Below are 12,269 nucleotides of genomic sequence, written 5' to 3' on the forward strand. Positions count from 1 at the left end.
AGCGCTTAACAAACACCATCATCATCATCACTTAGTATAGTGCTCTGCAAGTAGTAAGTGCTCATTAAATACCATTGATTGATTGATCGATTATTAGCACTTATTGGGTGCAGAGAACTGTACTAAGCACCTGGGAGAGTACAATATAACAGAGTTGGTAGACACAGTCCCCACTCACAATGAGCTTATAGTCTAGAGAACTGTAAGTCTACAAATATTCCTGGTGGCTAAAGGGAAGACATCCAGTTTCATTATTATCCTAACTAATGTAGGACATTTGTCACCTTCCTGTAGCACACTGGCAAAAATTTCTCCCACAAATGCAATATCCTTGTTGGGTATGACGGCTTCAGTTTCAGCCTGTGCAGTTATCCCAGACTGTCCCCTTTGGAAAGCCCTGTTGTTATTGCTGGAAAGGAATCAAGCCTTGTCACCCTTCCATCCTTAAACCAAGTCTCTGTTTTCTCAATGTTGAAGATGATGCAGCATTTACTTTGAGGTCTGACATTTTTCAAGCTCAGTTTAAGTAAAAAAGGGATCTTTAAGGGTGGGGGTTTAAAACGGGGAGGAATTCGGACAATTCTGTGATTCACTTATTTTTGAAACTTTGATGGTCAGTGATGGAAGTCCGATTCCTCCCCATCTTCCCCCACCAAGTGGAACAGAAAGCATTTTTGATGCTAGATAACTGAGGGAAGTGGGACAGGGAATTTCGTTTACTTCAATCCCTCCCCAGATGAAGAAGGCTGCAGTTTTTATAGTCCTTTGCTTCTTTTTTTTTTTTTTGCTTTTGTAGTCCTCTGCAGCTGCTGCTTTTTTTGCTTTAAGTTAAACATTTTAAAACCTTTTAAAGGCAAAAAGTGTAGGTAGTTAAACTTTCAAATGAAACCCGATCGAGGTAAGGTTGGGAATGAATGGAATTGATGGTTAAGGCACCCGTAGACTTTTACAGAGTTTAAAGTGAAATCCGAATCCTCAAAACGCCAGCTGAGAGGAAGGATAAGAAGGGTGGAGGAAGAGGAAAACGGAACAGTGAAAAAGCAGGTCTAGGAAAAAGGGCAGTACATTACTGCGACAGTGTCCTGGGTGCCAGAAAAATCTCTTCATAATAATTATGGTACTTCTTAAGCACTTACTATGTGCCAAGCACTGGTCTAAGCACTGGGATAGATACAAGTTAATCAGGTTGAATGCAGTCCCTGTCCCACATGGGGCTCACACTCTTAATATCCATTTTACAAAAGTAAGTGACTTGCTCAAGGTCACCCGGAAAGCAAATGGCAGAGCCTTCTGACTCTCATGCCTGTGCTCTGTCCACTAAGATATGCTGCTTCTCATAATGAAATCAAAGTGTCCCATTCTAATGATGATCATATATGGGAGACGGTTTATAATTTTGATGCCTAGGTGGAAAGAGGGCAGGAATTCTGTGGCTGGGCTGAGGATTGGGGTGATCAGCGATAGCATCTGAGAATACCCGACACTGAGATGCATTGACATCATCTGTGGTACACTGGGCATGGGCATCGTATGCGTCATTTTGTGGCACCGCAACGTGTTTGCCTGAACATGTCTGGGTTTGTTCAGGGGGCTCCCAACCCCTTCACTCACCTCAGAGAAATGAAGGTCCAAGGTCACACAACAGTCATGTGACTCCAAGCCTGGGCTCTTAATATTAGGCCACATTAACCCCCAAGGAGGCCATTTTCTGGTGGATCGGAACAAACACTCATGTGCTGATATTCGGGGTCTTGCAATTTTAATAATGACATAAGTGGGACTCAGAAGCCCGCACACATCTGCATGTAGGCCAACACTCCAAACAAGCCTTCTAAAGCTACGTGGCCCGTGGCTAATGGAGAAAAGAAGGCATAATTAGAGACCACATCCTTTGCTTCCTGGGCCTTATCGGACCTTTGCTAAATAAATAGTTAAGTACCCAAGGCTGTGGAAGAGCCAACCAACTTGGGAATCTGCAACAGCTGGGCCGGGACAGGCATATTTATCGATTGTTTCAATAATTTCCATTATGTAATATCTGGGCACATGCTCAGGGAGTAAATTGGATCGACAAACTCCCAGAAAAGCAGCCAATCCCCAGATCCCTGCCACCTTCTACCCAGTTTGGGCCATCTTTGGGTCATACATTCCTGCCTCTCCTCCCCAACACCTGTTGGCAATCAATCTCCAGGATGGTGATTGCCAGAGAAGACAGATGTATTTTTTCAAAAGGTCTCCAAAGACTGCCCATCTCAAGCTTTGGCAGAGTCAAATGAGCCACACTCTGACTGGAGAAGAAGAAACCTGGTCATCTTAGAGCAGTGTGGCTTAGGGGAAAGAGCATGGGCCTGTGAGTTGCAAGACCGTGGTTCTAATCCCCTAGACTGTTAACTAGTCCTCTGCACTGTAAGCACATTTTGGGCAGGGACAGTGTCTGTTTTATTGTTATGTTGTACTCTCCCAAGTGCTTACTACAATGCTCTGCACACAGTAAGCACTCAATAAATATGATTGACTGGCTGGCTAATCCCTAGTTTGCCACCTGCCTCCTGGGGAACCTTGGGCAAAGACATTCAATGTCCTTAGGTCTCAATTTCCTCATCTGTAAAATGGGAATTAAATGCCTATTTTCTCTGCCACTTAGAATGGGAACCCCATGTGGATTAAGATAGTAGTTTCCAATCTGATTATCTTGTATGCACCCCAGTATTTAGCACAGTGTATGGCACATGATAATTGCCTGACACACATTATGATGTGATGATGATGGTAATGACGGTCTTAGGTGGGAGGGGGATGACCAAAAGGGCCAGGGCCATGGGAGGCCAGGGGAAGTGGGGAGGAGAGGAAAGGAGTAAAGAGGAGAAGCAGTACCTATTCTTCCTCCTACTGAGACTGAGCCCCCTGTGAGACAGGGGCTGTGTCTGATCTGATCATCCTGTGTCAATCCCGGTGCTTTGAATGGTGCTCAATACACAGTAAGCGTTTAGCAATTACTCAAAATGGAGCCTGGACAAGGCAGCACGGTCATGTGGCTGAGGGCAACACTGGTTTTGTGGTCCTCCTCCACTTGGTGACCCTTGGGGATGTGTGGTTTTACTCCTTTTCCCTCAACCAAGATTTCAGGCTCTGCCTGTCTCCTGGCTGGGAGTACCTCAAATAGAGTTTGTGAAAGGGTGTCTGTTCTTTCCTGGAGACTTGCGACTCTCCTCATTTTAAATAGCTGCTGAAAATGTGAAGGACTCAGGAGAAATTCATTCACACAGAGTAGGTTTGGGCAGGGAATCTTGGAGCTGGAACACAACCAGAGAGGTCACTTTGTCCAACCCCCTGTCTCTGGGAAGGACAACACGTCAGCAGCTCCAGACAGATAAAATTCGCTCCTGCTTTCAGGGATTTCGGTGCGAATGACTCTGGCTGGAAAGTCTAATTCTATCCCTGTCACCTCCTGCTTGGCTCTAAGGGGAGATGCAGACCATTTTGTCAATCGATTGTGTTTGAGTGCCTTCTTTGTGCAGAATACTGTACTAAGCGCGTGGCAGAGTACAACACAACAATGTAACAGACACAATCCCTGCACGCAATGAGTTTACAGGCTAGAGGGATAAGTTTACAGCCTAGAGGGAGTTTACAGTCAAGTCCCTATCTTTTTTTCTGGTATTTGTTAAGCACTTATTATGGGTCATACACTATTCTAAGCATTGGGTTAGATACAAGCTAATCGGGTTGGACACCGTCCCTGTCCCACATGGGGCTCACAGTCTTAATCCCCATTTTACAGCTGAGGCTCAGAGAGGTGAAGTGACTTGCTCAAGGTCACATGGCAGACAAGTGGGGGAGCTGGGATTAGAACCCAGGTTCTTCTGAGTTAAATAAGTACTTAATACCATCAACACAATCATTTTAAAAAGACTCATCATGATCATTTTAAACAGACCCATCCCAAAATGTGACACTAATATTGTTTAAATTAAATTCCTTCCCTTTTAGATATGGGGGAGAAAGTAAAGAAAACTGTTGGCAAGAGGGTGGAAAACATGGTCTGTTTTTTTAATCATTAAAATCCTGGGGCCAAGCAGGTCTTTAAAAGGCCTGAATTGGAAAAAAAAGAGGGACTCCAGTTTCTGCCTCACATAAAATAGAAGTTGAACTTTCCAAACATGTGGCTTGGGCAAGTATGTGAATATTTTTCATTTTCATGCTTCTTTGCTGGGAGCACAAGGGACTTAATTACCCAAGAGAGACTGTCCTCTGGAAGGACAAACCCTTCTGGAATGAAGAAGGACCAGCCTTTTCAGGAGGGAGGGAGGGGAAAGGGAGGAAAGAAGGAAGGAAAGCAGGGTGAGGGGAGAAAGAGAGGGAGGGTGGGGGAGGGGGAAAAAGGGAGAGGGAGAGAGTCCTCACTGCTTCTTAGTTCTGACTCTGAATTTCTTGAAAACAAAACAAAAAAAATTCCTCCCAAGCCTTAATAGGGAAAGCCCTATTATGGTGGTTGTCTGTAATTGTTCATTCAATTCCTGGGGACGGGAACTCTCTAGGACTTCTGCAGAGGAAATTTCATCAGGACAGACCTGTCGTCACTGGAAAAGCATCTGACGAGTATCTGCCCTTTTGAGATATTTACCCAGATCTACTCTCTGAGATTGTTCAAGTTTTAAAGTTTCCAAGTTCTAGTCCTGACTCTGACGAGGACTCTTCTGGTGGGAAAATCATCCAGCAGTAATGATAATGGTTTTATTTGTTAAACACTTAATCTGCAATGCACTAAGCACTGGGCTAAGATACAAGGATCTAAGGACGAGTTCTAATCCTGGCATTGTCATTTGTCTGCTGTGTGACCTTGGGCAAGTCACTTCACTTCTCTGGGCCTCATTTACCTCTTCTGTAAAATAGCCATTAAGACTCTGAGCTTCATGTGGGACAGGAACTGTGTCTAACCCAATTTGATTGCAGCTACCCTAGAGTTTAGGACCGTGTCTGGCACATAGTAAATACTAAACAAATGCTATTATTATTATTATTATTATAATCAGGTTAGATTCAATCCTTGTCCCACATGGGGTCCACAATTTAAGGGGGAAGGAGAATGGGGATTTAGTTCCCATTTCATAGATGAGGAGATGGAGGCACAGAGAAGCTAAATGCCTTGTCCAGGGTCACACAGCAGGCAAATGGTAAAGCTGGAATTAGAACCCAGGTCCTCTAACTTTCAGGCCTGTAATTCTTTCCAGTAGGCAATGCTCACCCTTTACAACTTCAACCTCTGTACTGTAAACTGGTAATGTCATTTAGTGGATAGAGCAAGGGCCCGGGAGTCTGAAGGACCTGAGTTCTAATTTCAGCTCTGCCACTTGTCTGCTGTGTGACCTTCGGCAAATCACTTAACTTTTCTGTGCCTCAGCTACCTCAACTGCAAAATGGGGATTAAGACTGTGAGACCCTTGTGGGACAGGGAACTGTATCCAATCCGATTTGTTTGCATCTACCCCAGCGCTTAGTATGGTGCCTGGCATATAGTAAGTGCTTAACTAATACCACAATCCTTATTATTAATGCCTCAAACAATCCTGGGTTTTTTGTGAACTATTTAGTTAAGGTAGGTTAAAATATTGAAAAAATGATTTCCTCTTTTCTCAGGTTTGTCTTTAGAACAGTGCTCTGCACACAGTAAGCGCTCAACAAATATCACTAATGGATAGATTGATTGCTCTGCATTGTTGTTGCACTGTCAAAAGGAAATGTTTCTGCAGCAACCTCACTGTGAGTCAAGAAAAAACTTTCTTTTACTTGTCCTGGGTGAATAAAGCCTTCACTGTTGGTGAGAAAAAAAAATGCCAAAGAAAGCATGGCTGTCTGGATGAGGGAGGTTATAAATACCTTTTAGAATATTTGCATAAATCTCTACTTACCAATTCTCAGAGCCTATGCCATCTATTTAACTTCTGATGGTAATTTTTAATTCCCAGGCCAACAAATGTTTCCAGGCCATTTTGGGCATGAATGCCATGTCTGAGATTCACTGAGTGGGCAAGGCTGGAAAAAGAGATGAACGCGGAGCCCTTTGTCGCAGGAACCCCTGCAGTTCTGAGTTTTAAGGGGAGCCTCATTTTGTATTTTCCTTGTTTTGAGTCACTTTCCTCTCTCTTGTTTGCTTCCTGCCAAGCCGGGACTCTGCGTTGTGTCTCCACCCAATTTCCTTCCTAACGTACTGCTGAGCTCAAGCTGGGATCCATTTTGTCTGCATGGGGTGAACCACTGAAGAGCCCCATCACTCAATCAATCAATCACTGATACTTATTGAGTACTTACTGTGTGCAGCCCCTCCCAGGGTCACACCTGGAGAGTTTCCAGTACTCTACCAGTCTCAGCTTTTGGGAGGTAGAGTCAAGCAGAGGCCTACCCACTGAATTCCTAGCTTGGGCAGTGGCTAGCGAGAGGGAGGTAATCTGCTACAAGTCACAACTCACCCATGCTGGGCAACAGCGGGATGGGAGAGAGTCGAGGGTGGAGACTCAAATTTACTGCGGGGAAGGTGGTAATGGTAAACCACTTCTGGATTCTTACCAAGAAAACTCTATGGCTACACTACCAGAACGACTGCGGGAAGAGAGCAGAGCATTCTGGAAGAGATGTGTCTGTAGTGTCGCTGTGGATTGGAAACGATTCGACGGAGTAAGACAAGACAAGACTGTGTGGAGAGCACTGTACTAAATGTTTGGGGGATTGCAATACAACAATAAACAGTCACATTCCCTGCCCAAAATGAGCTTACAGTCTGGAGGGGGAGAGAGACATTAAAATAAACTACCAATAAATACATAAATGCTGTGGGGCTGAGGGCAGGGTGAATAATAAGTGATTAAAGGGTCCAGATTCACTCATTCATTCAATCGTATTTATTGTGCGCTTACTGTGTACAGAGCACTGTACTAAGCGCTTGGGAAGTACAAGTCGGCAACATGTAGGGATGGTCCTACCCAATAACTGGCTCCAAGAGCATAGGTGGCACAGAAGGAAGAAAGAGTAGGAGGAACACAGGCTTCATTAGAGAAGGCCTTTTGGAGGAGGTGTGGTTTTAATAAGACTTTGAAGGTGGAGAGAGTGATCATCTGGCAGACATGAAGAGGGAGGGAGCTCCAGGCCAGAGGGAGGATGAGAGTGAGAAGTCGGTGGTGAGGTAGATGACAACCCAGGATGGAATGTTGTTGCTGCTAAATGGTGCTATATAGACAGAGGTAGGTAAAAATGAAAAAAGCAGGATTAAAAAGATTGAGAAGCAGCATGGACTAGTGGAAAGAGCACAGAACTGGGAGGTAGAAGACTTGGGTTCTAATCCTGGTACCACTACTACCTTGCTGCGTGACCTTGGACAAGTCACTTAACTTTCCTGGACCTCAGTCTCCTCCTGGGTCAAATGGGGGTGAAATACCTGTTCTCCCTTATTCATTCATTCATTCAATCATATTTATTCAGCGCTTACTGTGTGCAGAGCACTGTACTAAGCGCTTGGAAAGTACAAGTTGGCAACATATAGAGACGGTCCCTACCCAACAGCGGGCTCACAGTCTAGAAGGGGGAGACAGACAACAAAACAAAACATATTAACAAAATAAAATAAATAGAATAAATATGTACAAGTAAAATAGAGTAATAAATATGTACAAACATATATACAGGTGCTGTGGGGAGGGGAAGTAGGTAAGGTGGGGGAATGGGGAGGGGGAGGATGGGGAGAGGAAGGAGGGGGCTCAGTCTGGGGCACTCCTGGAGAGTGGAGATAGTCTCCTCCTTAGACTAGGGGACAGGACACTGTGTCCAGTCTGATCGTATCCTATCTATCACAGTGCTCAGCCTATAGAAGCCCTAAACAACTACCAGTGTGAGTATTAAGAAAATAAAAACAGCCTATCATTCTGGGAAATTGACAGATTTGGCACCTGCAGAACATCAAGTTTCAATTCTAAAGAAACATCTGCAAAGCGGAGGAGGGTGTGGACTGTCTGCAGCTATGACTATGAATCTGCCCTAGCAGGGCACATCTGGCTTCTTGAACAGTTCCTCGTCATTCCCCAAGTCAAATGGAAGATAGAATCTCAGCTCAGCTGCCACTTGTTCTGGGTGAAAGAAGACTTTGAGTGGTGAAGTCAATGGGGTGGAGAGAGGATCACCTGGGTTCAATTTTAGTGTTTAGTAGGATTGATTAAAGCTGGTGTTTTCCCTATGGTCAGGGCTGCTCAATTTGGGGACCAAGTTCGTTGTGGGCAGGGAATGTGTCTGATTATTGTTATATTGTACTCTCCCAAGAACTCAGTACAGTGCTCTGCACACAGTAAGCGCTCAATAAATACAACTGATTGAATGAAATGGACTTGCCTGCAAGGTTTTTTCAATTTTGTCAACTGATGCATTCCAATTTGACCTTTTGTTCAAAACCATCTGGATGGTGCCAGTGGAGGTTAAACTGGGTTAAGAGGGTCTTGTCCATTGTAATCACAGGTCAGGTCTGAACACAGTGAGCACTCAAAAATGATTGATTGATAGATTGATCAACAGATCCTACACCTGCTGCTACTCACCTGCTGATGGTTAGCTTGATTCCTGGTGCTCACATAGAGTGAGGTGAAAGGTCAGATCTTCAGAAGTTTCTAAAGGGTGGTGATAAGGGGTGGGGTGAAGATTATCCCAGCTGCTTTGCCTCAAAGTGGACATGAGTGGGGCGGGAGGATACTAGGAAGGGAATTTGGCAGTGTACTGTAGCATGCAGAGAACTAAGGGCTTTAACTCTGCTGAATTTGGGATGGGAGTTGTTTCAATGTCCTTGGAGTATGGAGAGGGTAGGGGCTACCAAGTCTCCTGGAGTAACGTCCACACATTATGGAATCCCCTGGAATCTTTTCAGAATGGGATCGGGATCCGCCAGTACTGACGTACTGACTCAACTCTGCTTTGGTGAGTTTTGGTTGGGGCAGTCTGAGGGGAAAACCATCAGTACCAAAGTGAAACCAAATGACCATTGATCCGTTGAGATTGCAGGAATTTGGGACAAGTTCCTGAGGTGTTTAAGGTGGGGTCCTTCTCTCCCTTTTTGTGGGGGGTGTTGAGGAGAAGATAAGAAACTGTATGTGCATGAATTCTTCAATTTACCAAAACCATTTGGGGTGGGAAGGTGAGTAGACTGAAACCAGCAGAAGGTTCAAAAATTCAAACTAGGGAAAATCATAACTGCAGAAAAAAAGGGAAGTTTAATGATTATTTTTGGCTATTTAAGTGGGTATTATGTATCAAGTAATAATAATAATAATGGCATTTATTAAGTGCTTACTATGTGCAAAGCACTGTTCTAAGTTCTGGAGTACAGGTGATTTATCAGGATTGATACAGTCCCTGTCCCACATGAGGCTCACAGTCTAAGTAGGAGGGAGAAAAGGCATTGTATCCCCATTTTACAGCTGAGGAAACTGAGACCCAGAGAAGTTAAGTGACTTGCCCAAGGTCACACAATAGGCAAGTGATGGAGATGGCATTAGAACCCAGGTCCTCTTGCTCCCAGGCCTGTGCTTTATCCACTAGTTACGCTGCTTTTCGTGATTCCCTCTTAACCAATGGAATGGCTACCTAGAAAGGCAACCATTATGCAGTTCCTCCAAGCATATCCATCCCTCAAAGACAGAACTTTGGACTGGACCACTCCACCACATTTATTGAGCACTTACTGTATGCAGAGTACTGTATTAAGTGCTTAAGAGAGTACACTATCACAGGTTGGTAGATACGTTCCCTGCCCACATGGAGTTTATAGTCTAGAGCGGAATTTATAGTCTACAGTAATTGCATTACTTAGCTTCTTAGGCATAGGAATGATCACGTGGCCAAGTGGATAGAGTTTGGACCTGAGTTCTAATCCTGGCTCCTCCACTTGTCTGCTGTGACTTTGGGCAAGTCACTTCACTTCTCTGTGCCTCAGTTACCTCTTCTGCAAAATGGGGATTAAGACTGTGAGCCTGGTGTGGTACATGGACGTTGTCCAGCTGATTATTTTGTATCTACCCCAGTGCTTAGAACGGTTCATGACACATAGTAAGTGCTTAACAAATGCCATCATTGCTGATTTGCAGTCCTCCTGGGATGATCCTTTAAGGGATGGGGGAAAATCAGGACGGGGATTTTTGAGTCTATAAGAGATGCCTGCCAAAACAAAATTATTCTGCCATGTGGATGTGGAATTGTGACTAATTTCACCAAATAAACATAATCACCATCCAAAAATAAGAAGAAAATTACTCCTTTCTTTCAGACAGAATCTTTCCTCTTTTTCCTTCTGCAATTAAATCTCTTAATTATTTCTTCATATTCCCAAATTGCGGTCTTGAGGCTGGTTAGCTGCCATGGGTTATTAATTATAATTTATAACTCTCTAAGATTGTTTAGGTATTAAATGAAACATTCTTCCCTGATAATAGAATGCCGTCAGACAGTGGAGCTTTCCAGTTTGCATCGACTATTTTAAGTTTGTTCTGAGAAATCCTAGGACGGATCACCCTCAGAATTTGAGAGGACTGCTTTTTCCTCCTTTGGTGTCTCATTCCATTACTCCTTTGCCTCAGATCCTGTTTTCCTTAGTCAAACATGGCCTGGACAATCATCCATTAGGCCTGGAAGTTGTTGAGTGCTAATTATGGTGATGATGACGATATTGGTTAAGCACTTACTATGTGTCAAGCACTGTTCTAATCAGTAGGGTAGATACAAGTTAATCAGGTTAGACACACAGTCCCTGTCCCACATGGGACTCACAGTCTAAGAAGGAAGAACAGGTGTCAAATCTCCATTTTACAGATGAGGAAACTGGGGCAAAGAGAAGTCAAGTGACTTCTTCAGGTTCCCTCAGCAGGCAAGTGGCAGAGGCCGGGATTAGAACCCAGCTCTTCGGACTCTCAGGCCCGTGATTCTTTCCACTAAACCACGTTGCTTCATCCTGACTGAGATGGTGTCAATCGTATTTGAGCACTTACAGTGTGTAGAGCACTGTACTGAGCCCTTGGGACAGTATAAGATAATGGAACTGGTAGGCATATTCCCCGGCTTCATCCTGCTTATTTTATTATTGCTTTGCATGCTAATTGTTAACTGCTCACTGTGCTGTCATTTACCTCCCTGACCTCACTATGAACTATCAATTCCCCTACTCCCATCTGCCATTCCCAGTCCTCACTTCATTCATTCATTCAATTAATTATATTTATTGAGCGCTTACTGTGTGCAGAGCACTGTACTAAGCACTTGGGACGTACAAGTTGGCAACATATAGAGACGGTCCCTACCCAACAGTGGGCTCCCCTTCCCCACCCAGCTCTTTCCCTCCCTTTCCCCCAGCCCGCACACTCCACTCCTCTGCTGCCACTAACCTCCTCACTGGGCCTTGTTCTCACCTGTCTTGCCGTCGATCCCTGGCCTGGAATGCCCTCCCTCCACACATCCGCCAAACTAGCTCTCTTCCTCCCTTCAAAGCCCTACTGAGAACTCACCTCTTCCAAGAGGCCTTCCCAGACTGAGCACCCCCTTTTTCTCTCCTCCTCCTCCCCTCACCATTGCCCCCCTCCCTCCCTCTGCCCTACCTCCTCCCCCTCTCCACAGCACTTGTGTATATTTGTACATATTTATTACTCTATTTTATTAATGATGTGTATATAACAATAATTCTATTTATTCTGATGGTATTGACACTTGTCTAGCCCACTGTTGGGCAGGGACTGTCTCTATATGTTGCCAACTTGTACTTCCCAAGCGCTTAGTACAGTGTTCTGCACACAGTAAGCGCTCAATAAATACGATTGATTGTCTACTTGTTTTATTTTGTTGTCCATCTCCCCTAGAGTGTGAGCCACTCGTCAGCTGTGTGACTTTGGGCAGGTCACTTCACTTCTCTGTGCCTCAGTTACCTCAGCTGTCAAATGGGGATAAAGACTGTGACAGCTAGCTAGACAAGAGAGCTAGCTCTCTTCCGCCCTTCAAGGCCCTAATGAGAGCTCACCTCCTCCAGGAGGCCTTCCCAGAATGAGCCCCCCTCCTTCCTCTCCCCCTCCTACCTCTCTCCGCCCCCACATCTTACCTCCTTCCCCTCTCCACAACACCTGTATATATGTTTGTATATATTACTCGATTTATTTATCTATTTTATTTGTACATATTCTATCTATTTTATTTTGTTACTATGTTTTGTTCTCTTTCTCCCCCTTCTAGACAGTAAGCCTACTGTTGTGTAGGGACCG

The sequence above is a fragment of the Tachyglossus aculeatus genome, chromosome 23, assembly GCF_015852505.1.
Source record: "Tachyglossus aculeatus isolate mTacAcu1 chromosome 23, mTacAcu1.pri, whole genome shotgun sequence".
NCBI lineage: Eukaryota > Metazoa > Chordata > Mammalia > Monotremata > Tachyglossidae > Tachyglossus > Tachyglossus aculeatus.